This window comes from Pyrgilauda ruficollis, unplaced genomic scaffold (assembly GCF_017590135.1).
Source record: "Pyrgilauda ruficollis isolate IOZ18807 unplaced genomic scaffold, ASM1759013v1 scaffold14, whole genome shotgun sequence".
Classification (NCBI taxonomy): domain Eukaryota; kingdom Metazoa; phylum Chordata; class Aves; order Passeriformes; family Passeridae; genus Pyrgilauda; species Pyrgilauda ruficollis.
This window is the reverse complement of record NW_024512543.1, coordinates 10967920-10978961: the sequence shown is the minus strand read 5'-3', so window position 1 is coordinate 10978961 and position 11042 is coordinate 10967920. Positions and strand designations below refer to the sequence as shown.

General features: G+C 44.5%; 1 protein-coding gene across 2 annotated transcripts in view; it reads left to right on the top strand.

The window, feature by feature from the left end:
• Positions 1-2: 2 nt before the first annotated feature.
• The window catches only part of TSPAN18 (tetraspanin 18), a 121152-nt gene continuing 110112 nt past the window's right edge, over positions 3-11042 (top strand). Inside the window, exon 1 of one of the 2 annotated variants that reach the window (XM_041459768.1) lies at positions 3-130. The gene's annotated coding sequence lies outside the window, so the exon portion shown is untranslated. Of the gene's footprint in view, positions 131-548; positions 679-11042 lie in introns of those variants that run through there. The other variant, XM_041459767.1, reaches the window with a different exon arrangement.

The window sequence follows — 11042 nt, the reverse complement described above, 5'->3', positions numbered from 1 at the left end:
ATCTCCGCGGCTGCCGGGCACGGGGCGCGCACGGCAGTGAGAGCCCAGCGCTGCCGGGAGCCGCCGCCGCTCGGTCCTCCCGGTCCGTGCCCGGAGCCGCCGCCGCGGGAGCCGCCGCGGGAGCCGCCAGGTAACGGGCGGGGCTCCCCTCTCGCTGCCCGCCTGGGCGCGCAGCCCTTCCGCGGCCGGCCGTGCCGCTCCGGCTCGGCAACCGCCGCCCTGCCGCTGCCCCGGGACGCTCGGGGGTGCCACGGGGGGCTGCTCGCCCGCCCCGCCGCTGCGCTGTTCCCTCGGGAGAGGGGAGGATGTGCGGGAGCGCCGTCACTCCCCGGGGTGCTGGGCGTGCAAGTTTGTGGGGCTGAGAAGCCAGCCCGCCCGCCAGCACCGCCGGCACGGGAGCTGGGGGAGGGCGCCCCGGCTGCCCCAGCCAGCTGAACTCGCCCCGCTGGTAACACCTCTCCGGGGTCGGGCCTCGGGAGCGTCTTCGGGAACCTCAGAGCCTGTCCTCGGTATTTCTGTATTCTGCTGCCTCCGCCCGACACCCCTCCCTCCGGGATCCCTCTTACCGTGAAGGCGAGCGGAGGAGCCGGGGAGCCCGGAGGCTGTGCCCGGAGCGCCCTGCACTGCGTCTGTCGCGTGTTGGGGTGTGCCACCACCCCTGACATTCGGATGAGGAAGGTGGGACGGTTCCCCGTGCTTTTTACTTCAGCCCGGGCTGGGAGGAATTTTCGCTTTCACACTTTGCTGATCTTCCATCCCGCTACCCTGGGTCAATGCCCGCTCTTTAATAGAGATTTGTAGCTGCAGCAACATGTTAGCGAGGTACCACATGGGGGTTTTGTAAGCTGAACTGGGCACTTCAAGTTTTATCGTAACTTTTGTATTTAAAGGTTATAGTGAGTGAGTAAATAGCATTTTCATTTCTGTTGTACTTGGGCGGTTTTCTGTGAAGTATGGTTGATTTTTTTATTTTTTTTTTTCTCTCTAGCACTTCTCTCAGCAATTAGTAAGCTTGGCCTGATTACTGCTTGTATTTCTATAATATGAGCAAATTTGGACACAGTTAATGGACTCTAGGCACATAATTCACTCAATAGCCAGTGGCTACCAAAGCTGGTTGGGCAGAAGTGTGCTGGAAATGGTTGTGTGCCTGACAGGGTATATGCCAATTGTGACCATGGGCTCGCCTTGGACTTTTGCTAGTGGGCAAAAAGTTGGAGTTGCTAAAGAGTTGTCTTAATTCAACAGCATGTATGCAAGTGTTTGATGGATTCTACCAGTAAAATGCTTATTTTGAAACTCAGTGGTTTTTGTAAGGAGAAGTAGTTGTTCCGTCACAAAGTACAGAAACAGAGCAAACGGTAGGGATGTCATTTAGAGAAATAGGTACATTCTTTATTTTTTTCATAATTTGGGGGGAATATTTCAAATTCGACTGTATAGCATAATGTAAAGATGCGCTTCTCTATTATCTGCTTTCACTGAAGTATTTTTATAGTATGTTAAAATGACTTGAATGTTTCACCCTCCTTGGAAGGCAGTTAATGTTTCTGTATTTGTTGTGGCCGAGGTACAGCTTTTGTTGGCGAAGCTAAAATACCATGTGATACAGTTGCCACGAATTCAAGCGTAGCGGGGTGAGGAGAAAGGAAGACCTTTAACTTCTCTGAGATGTTGCAGACTGCCAGCAAAATCCACACACAAATTCCCCCCTCTCTGCAAGGCACAGCTGTGCCACAAATCGCTCGGCTCCCCGCGTCGCGTGTTTAACCCTGCGAGAAGCGCAGGTGACGGCGGAGTTACTCCTTGGGAAAGGGCCGGGCGGCAGAGCCCGCGGGAGCGGGGCCGCGCTGGGAGCCGCGCTCAGCGGCGCTCCGGGCAGCCGCGGCTCCAGGGGCCGGGGCCGGGGCGGCTCCAGGGGGAGGCTCGGGTGGGTGATGCTGGCGCTTTCCACGAGAGGGCTTTCTGCTTTCTCGCTGTGCCGTGTCAGCGCCGGCCGCCCCTCCGCTCGCTCCTCCATACGGAGGAGCAGGATGGGCTTGGGGGTGGTTTGCGCTCACAGGGTGTTTCAGATTTCCTTTGTAAATTATGGGGAAATCCCTTTATTGCCCCTGAGGTGTAAGGATAAGACATCCTGGGAAGAACACCAGTCTTCAGTTTCCAGGCTCCCTTAAAACTCAGAACGATCCCAACAACTTAATTTCCCCACAGTGGAAAGCGAGAAGAGGCTGAGCGTGTTTCTCACAAAAGAGGAGAGGGGCTATAGGGTTTGCATCCTCACCGCAGATGCTGGCAACGAAGTACTCTATCCTGGCGTGATCTCATTTTTGGCTGCTTTAACACGTATTATACTTCTCAGGGTGGGGCTGGGCGAAAGGGAAACGGGAATCATTGTGTGAGTGCGAAAATGCTATCTGTAAGTCCTTTGCCAAGTTGTCTGTGTGTGAGTTCAAATAATTTCACACGCACAGCGTTGCAGGTCTGTTTTAAAAGGCAGAAACTGTGTCTGTAACTAGTAATAATATTGCAGTTCATAAAACATGAGAAACATCTGTTACTGTGACTTCAGTTTGTTTCTCTCTCCTTGGAATAACGGAGTTGACAGCTCAGTCAGGTTTAATGTCCTGTGCTAAACCTTTGGTCGTGTGTCCCACGGCTAATTGTGACTCACAGAATCAATAAACCCAGCTCCTGCTTCTCTGCAGCGACTCAGTGGGGGAGTGGGAAGGGCTTCAAATCACAACAGCAGACGACAGGGGACAAATTTGGTTTTTTGCAAAGCTAGGCCTATCATATGCCCTTGCCTCTTTCAGTGCAGCAGGGCTGGCTGGGGTCTCACTATTACGGCTGAGTGAGGGAGATGGTCTACACTGCTGTAGGGGCAGTATTTTCCCTCATAGCACCTTTTGTCTTGCCTTAATCTATCCCAGTTTGAATACTGTAGGCAGTTGAAGCAGGGCCATCTCATGCTTTGATGTGTGTTTATTGGCTTTAGCATCTCATTCCCTTGCCATTTTTTTTTTAAGTTGGGTTGCTCTCTTTTCACCCTACCTCCCCAAACAAAAAGAATTAGAACAGAGGCAAAATGTGAATGAAGTGACTTTGTATTTTTTTGTGAATGGGTTTTCTTGCATTGCCCCTGCCTTCCTTGCTGCCTTCTGTAAGATCATTTCATAATTAAAATATTATGACTGTGCTTATGGTAGCCCTTTATTCGTGGCAAGGATCCTAATTTGATGTCAATGAAAAAAATAGTAGTTTCTGGCATAAGGGCAGATGACATTTCATCAGCTAGTGCATGCCCATTTTTTTAAAACCACAGTGCTAAGACCATATGGACAGATAATGAGTTTAAGCTGATAAACAGCTTACAGATTTGCCCAACTAAAGGACTTTCTTCCTAGAAAACACATTTTCCTTTAAAATAAATAATGAAGTTCCTGTGTTTTTATTTAATTATCTTGAGTCCTGTCTGTTCTCACCAGGCTGCAGGAAAACAGGCACAACTGCTCTGGGGACAGAAGCTACTGGATTTATGGGCCTGTAGGTCTTAGAGGAGAGGAAGGCCTTGAAAAGAAAAGTTCACATGCTACGAAATTGAGGCCTAAGGGGCCTAAGGTATCTTAAAAAAGCAGATGGTGGTTCAAGTTGTATTTAGAGAGTTTCCTGAGGTAGTGCATAGTTCTTGACATCTTGAAGATGAGTCATTGCATGAGTTGGTAGTAGGTCTGAGGTCTGTTTGGGAGTTGTAATTAAAACAGATGGATATCTATGCTCCTTGCTAACCCTGTGAGGCTGCTGAAGCAGTCTTTTTCTGGGAATACTGTTGCGAGACAATCCCTGCTTTTACTTTCTCAAGAATTTTTGACTAATTTCAGTATGATTTGTTTGTTTCATTTAAACAGACACCAGTAAAATGGACCCATTTTTCTTGGTTTTTATGGGGGGGAAAACCCCACAAGTGGTACAGTGAGAGCTGAAAAGTAACTTGTTTTGGGAAGGGGTGGTCTTTAGTTGTCACTTTAAAATAATGACTCAAAACCAAGCAGTGTATTTTCATGGGAGGGCAAAGCCTGTGTGTTTCTCCCTCAAGATGCATAGAAATTAGATGCTTCAGATCTGAAAGTGCTCATTCCCTTTTAAGCTGTTTCTTATGTGTTCTTTCCTTTTCTTCTTTCCCCCCCCCCCCCCCCCGGCAATAATTATTAATTTTAATTGGAGGTGGCAAATGAAGGAAGAAAATAGTTGCACAGAAAAATCAGTACAGACAACTCCATTCTTTCTCATCCTCCTTATTCCTTCTAAAATTTTAATGTTTTGTATTGTCCCTTCCCTTCACACTATCCACTTCTCAGCACTGGGAAGATGATTGGGCTTTAATTGTATTTCATTTGAGGATATATTCCAGATGGCCAGAGCTTAGCTTTCCCATGGTCAGTGCTGCTTCACTGGTAACTGATATGGCAGCCAGGTTGCATTTGGTCCTACCTTAGCTCATGACTGCACAGTTCAGCATCCCTCTTGTGTCCATTCCTTCCCCTACACCTACATTTATTTTATTTTCACTGTTGTTTCAGTCTTGAGCTTCCAAACTGGTGAATGAGTTAACACATCCCCTGGGAGTTTCAGGGGATTTGGGTGAATTCAGTGCCCAGCAAACAGTCCATGGGTCTCCTCCCTATCCAATCTTTTGTCTTGGAGCATTTAACAGCTGCTTTGCTGTTTATCATTTCTGCATTGGTAAATATCTGTCATGAGCTAATGTAGTGTAAATTTTCTGAGACTGAAAGAAGTGGCTATAGGAAGGCAGTGCGTTGGTCTTTTTCTGTTAACCACACCATCTGCTAAACCAATTTGTCAGCATGTTTTTATTTATTTTTGCACAGATAAAATTTAAAGAAACAAGCTATGATAAAGATGTTTTGCTCTTATAATGGAATTTGCTTCTGCACCTCTGCCACCTTCTGTTTTTTGCCAATGGGCTGCCCTTCATTGGTCTTCCTCAGAGCTAGAGGCAGTCTCACCATCCTGGTGAGTTGCGTGTGTGTGTGGTGTTTTGGATTGAATTGCCTCTGCAGGTGTCTTGATACAGGAAGCTCTGGGTGACCAAGTGCCTAACCTGAATGCTTCTTTTCTGGTGGACTGATATGCAGCAAATATTACATGACAATTGAGAGTAGTCATGTGGTGTCAATTTATCCCCACCAAGTTAATTTCAAAGAAAACCATAACCAGTATCCTGTCATTGTCCTCAGAAATGTTGGAAGTGGAGTTCTGACTGTCACATATTTTTTGTATGGATTTTTTTTCTGCACAGGAATCTTCCTGGCTGTGTAGTCCTTCCAGCAAGGACTCCAATGACTGATAAGTCTCTGGGGCTTCTTGTGTTTTGGGCTTTATTTATTGCTATCAGGATCTTCCCTTTGCTATGTATTTACTAAATAAATCTGGTCTAAAATGGAAGTTTCCCGTTTCTTGAGAAATAAATTAAAATTACTGTAGAAGAGTCAATTTTTAAACTCAAATGGAGTTCAGATTTTTTTAGACCAGTCTATCACTTCAGGCAGAAAGAGAGGATGCTTTTGATGAAATAAGTAGTGCTGAAACTGAATCTCATCTGTGTGCTTGATATTACTTGGTTATCAAAATGCTGCATTACTATATGAATTAGGGTTTAGGTCTGAGTTTGCTTAGTAGCTCAGCTTCTGATGGACTGTGTTTAGTTCATCTCTATTCCTGCTTTCCTTGCCTTCATTTAATTGGTGCATGGCTGTGTTAGAGAAGGATTTTGTTGGGTCATCTGTGGTGCCTAGTGTGATCTGGAGTTTACCCTGATTACTCTTCTGGAAGCAGTATAACCAGTACCCTTCTTACCCCTGTTGCTGTGGTGTTATTGTCAGGAAATAAACCTTATAGTAGATGTTGATTCCAGGGAAGTGGAACTAAACCCAGCTGCTAATATGAAAAGCCGTGTAGTACAGCAGAGTTAATAAGAGCTCTTATATTTTCTCAGACTCCTCACCTGAGTTGTAAACAGCTTTAAATACATCTTATGCCATCCCAGATGTCTGGAAAGCCCACAAGACAGATGAGTGGAATGGGTATGGGACCGTAGGGTGACTTGTTGACTGTGGGTCAGTGGCACAGCTTGGCAGGGACTCAGAAGCTTAGAGACCCTGGCTGCAGCTTGGGTTATGTATATTGTGCATGATTACTGTACTGACTGTTTCTGCAGCTCTGTGCTGCTCCTAAGGCTCAACACTGAAATTGTAATGCTAGCAGCTTTCTTTTCATGGCCCAATGCCCAGTTTGAAGAAGGGTGATTTTGGTCATGTTGCTAGACATACGTATTTATGGCCCTGTTTCATCTGTTGAATTTAATCTGTTGGGGTATTTTTAACATTATTATGGAAACAGTTACTATATTTACTCCTTGCAGAAAGCTCAGTGTAAGACAGTCTATGAGGAGAGAGTTCTAGAGTAATAAATATTGCACTAAATTATGGTGTCTACACTTCTTCAGGAAAAATGGCCCAAATGAACTGACTGGCAGTTTGCCTGTTCCTGAGACATGGACCTCACAGGGCACTGAACTGGAACACTCTATGCTGGGAAAGCAATGATAGAGTTTGTTCTTGGCACATCTCATTTTCTTGTGGAGTGAAAATAAACCAGGTCTTCTTGTACAGAGGGATCTTGTGCCTATACTGGACTGCTTTCTCAGGCCTGCTGAGAAACTGTTTCCCATGGAAATCTTTGGGACCTGTGGGCATTTTTCAGATGAAGTCCTCAAAACCTGTTGCCAGTATAAATGAGACAATGGGATTTCCACTGAATGGAAATTCAGTGGATTTTGGAATGGGAGTCACTGTTGTTGTTATTGATGTGTTTATTTCTGTAGTCATTTGAAACCAGAATGTGTTTTAATGTTAGTCTTGCTGATAAAAAATTGATGGAGCTTAATGGTGATAATAATATGGTGGGAACAGCAAGGACATGTATGAGAAAAAATGGCAAATAAATGATTGAATGTGTCAGAATGTCATTGAGAGAGGTGAACTTTAGATATGTTGTATTTTTGAACTGCTGACTGCCCTTTTTTCCTGTTAATGTCAGAGGGGATTCTCAAAGTTGCTTAGGTTGAGATGCTTATTTTGTGTTGATCAACAAAACTTTTCCTTCCGATGGGAATATGGCATGCAACGTGAATCTTCTAGAATTACACGAAGCTGTTTTTCAGAATAAGTTACAGGGAAAACTGAGAGATAATTCTGGAAGTGCTTGAGGCACAATGCTGGAAGCACCAAAAGATCTCTTTGCTTTGGCAGCCTGAGAGTTGACAATGTAATACCTTGCTGATGTGACAAATCATTCTGGGTTCAGAGGATTGAAAAAAACCTGCAAAACTGATAAGGATTTCAGCTTACAGTGATGCTTTGTTAATTAAAAACTGGTTTTCTTCTTTTAAATGTTAAGGGAAACAGCAGTTAGGAACAGCATTCTGATGTGATTAAGAAAGAAAAAACAGAAAAGACACAAAACAAAAGAAAAAATCTAGTTAATCCAGCCAGTCTCTTGGAAGTCTTTATTCTATCTCCTCACTGTGCTGAAGGGAGCAGCAGGTTTCAGACTTTGCAGTTTGTGTGTTCATATTTTGATACTACAGTGGGGAAGGTTTGGCAGGAGAAGAGTCAGAGTTAGTTTAAAAACATTAATTTTCTTTGTTAATGCTGCTGCAGATAGTTCCAAGTTTCAGTTTGTAGTGGATTTCTTACAGTATTTCTGTAATGTGATGCTCTTTGAAACGCTTTGAAGCGCTGCACTAGCCTTGGGGAGCAGAGGGCTTTGGGAGGGGGGCTAGACTCTCACTCCCAAGCGCTATCACGGATTTTACTGCTCAGAACTGAGGTGGGTGAATGCCAGCATTCCTAACATCAGCCTGCTGTAGACACTCCTTAGCTGTGGGAAAGTTGCCTTGCTTTTCTGAGCATCTGTTTCACCAGCTGTGAAAATGAAGACAGTACCCTCAGCACTGGGTATGATGAACGTTCTTGTTAGCTAATCTTGCTAAAGTGCATTGGAAGTGTGAAGCGTTGTGGGTTGTTGTTTGAAAGTGTGAAGGTTTAAAATGGTGTAAGCCGTGAGCTTGCATCTTTGTTGGGGAAGAGAAATATCAACTGGGAGACCTTTGGCAACAGGCACAAAGAGTTTGTGGTAAAGAGGAGAAATTTGCTTGTAATGGAGGGACATGAGTGAGAATTATGCCTCAATATAACCCTTTACACAAAATCTAAATGGATTTATTTGGAGCTTTTTAAAGCACCTGTCCAGGGCTGGATTTTTCCCTGACACCAGTTGCATTTCCTTTTGCTGTTTTTCAAAAAAACCCACACACTCTCCTCCACACACTTGCTTTTTATGATCAAAGCTCCATTCTTTAAAGATATGCCAATGCCTTGTAATAATGCTTAGAAGGTCCCCTATGGACAGCAGTTCTGATTAGACACTGAAGAATTCTTTAATTCTCTTCATACTTATTAATGCTAAGAACATTGTGCTGATAAAAGATGTGGCTTTTCTTCCCATTGCTGTTACTACTTTTTCTTTGGCTCCCCTCCTCCCCAGACACTGCACTTATTCTTCAAGCTTTCACATTTTCTTGTCTTGTATAAACTTGGTTTCTTGGTTCTTGCTTTCAATTCATTCTTTTATCTTCTACAACACTCAATGAATGCTTAAAAATAATAAATATTAATAATAGGGCCCTTTGAACCAGCAGGTTCTTTGCAGCTTAAACTCACCTTTCCCTGCTGTTTATCCCCTATTAGAAGTTGCTATAATCTGCAGATTGTAGCTGTAATAAGTTCTGAAGCAGTGGCTGGGTTTGTGACAAGCGTAGGATTATAGCTCCAGGTGGGGAAGTGGCAGCAGGAACAGAGAACCTCAAAGGCACAAATATGTTGTTGCAGTTGAAATATTCTTAGCAATAAAGGAAGAGAAGCCAACAAAATTTAGTGTGGGAATAAAGCTATTTATCTAGCTTTCCATGGAGTGTCAGTGACCTATATAGGGTAATCCTGTACTGCACATAAAAAAAATGCTGTGTTTAGAAGTAGAAAAACATTCTTTCTGGAGAACACAGTTTAAGAAGACTGCACCTTTGGAGATTCTTTCAAGCCATTTCATAGGAAGTGTCTCAAATCAGCAAGCCAAACTATGGCATACATCTGTGGTATTACTGTACTTGCTTTGAATTCCTTGTAGAGACAGGTTTACTATTCCTTAGAGCTACAGAAAAAAAAAAAAATAGATGCTCTCTGCCCCCATGAGTAAAATTGACACACCATGTACAGTCCACCCACGAAGGGTACACCTGTCCAGGCCGCGGGCTGCCAGCTTTTCCAGGAGACTACGGCGGGGAACGGCGCCAAAGGCAGACAACACGGCCCGGCGCTGCTAGTCCAGGCTCCAAAGCTTTTGCCACACACACACATGCACATGCTCTTTTGGATATCAGCAACATTTTTACAGTCCCAGACTAAGGAATGAATAAAGTAAACATGAACAGAGAGTGTGAGGTTTTTCCACCATACCTCCTTCCCTCTGTTTAACAATGCAAGCTACTGGAGTAGGAGAAAATGACAGAATCCTGAGTTGGCAGGGCAAATTTTATGAAGTTTTATTTGCTTCTTCTACACCGTGTTGCAGTGGCCCTACTTAAGGGAGACAAGCTATTCCTAAGCAGAACCTCTGCTGGGTGGGTTGCTTCCAGGCTTATGTCTTCAGCAGAAACCACACTGGCTGCTACTTGAGGTTAGGACTGGCTAGGAGTCTTCAAGGAAACAATTTGCCTGCAGAAGATGCTGATTTATTGAAACCATTACTGCTTTGTGGGAAAGGATTGGTCTCCACTCGGTTCTCCTTGGGTGAATTTCTTGCATATGAGATAGAATTTCTTAGTCAAAACAGATAGGAGCCAAGTGGTTTGAGTTTTTCACCTATGCTGTCATGAATCCAAAACAGGGTTCTGAAAGCAGGTTTCCTACATGCCAGAAATACCAATCCTAACCACAGAACTGCTGTTCTAGAGCACATCTGTTTACATATGAAGGATTCCAAGGTGTATTCCAAATTTTTGTCCCTATGTGAAATAAAAAAATCTTTCAAGTCTCAAAAAATGGGGTTCCCTCCAAAAACTGATTTCCTATCCAGGTGTCCTTGTGTCTTCTTCAATGGTCTTACTGTCTTTCCTCACTGGTTCTGCAGGTTTTTTCTCTTGTGCTCTTATGGAGTGGAGCAAAGAATCCCTGGAGATCCTGGCAAAGCAATCAGCTTGTCAGTGACAGGAGGGGAAAGACTGACCCTGAAGCACTGCTGGTGTGTTTTGTCAGGGTCAAGGCTGTACAAGGATATATAAATCCTAAACCACTGCTGCCTCTGAGGAATATTATTAGAAAATCACCTTAAGCAGCCAAGGAAAATATAGCTGAACACTGCTGCTATGTTTGTGGCTGGGCCATTGTTGTTGGGCAGGGTAGGAAAAAATAATGCTTAGGGCAGGAGAGAGGAACTTCTTGGAACAGCATGAAACACTCTTGTGCTAGTCTGATTGCAGCGAGCTCAGCAAAGGAAGGCTAGTATGTGGTTTCAGTAATAGGCCTCTTTCTTCAAATTTCTTCTTTCCTTGTATTTTATATAGAGGAGGAGAAAGTCGTCCTCTCTTGATCCTCTCTTAGGAGATAACAAGAAGTCAAGAGGGGGTCTCAGCTAAGATGGGTGTGTGCCTAGTGGGGGTGTTTGTTCTCTGTGGTTGTGCTCTGTACCACCAAAGACCCTGAATCTGGTTATTCCAGGGCAGCTCAGCTCCCTGAACCATGATGTACTCTGTCCTGCTTGGCTGCCAAGGGGACCTTTAAGAGGATCCCTCTGTTATAAAAGGTGGGATTGCAAAATTGAGGTGCACACTCCAGTTCTGATTATATGGGAATGCTACTCTGCCTTCACTTTGTATTTTGTTCTTGCCAGTTTTAGAAAAGGGCGGG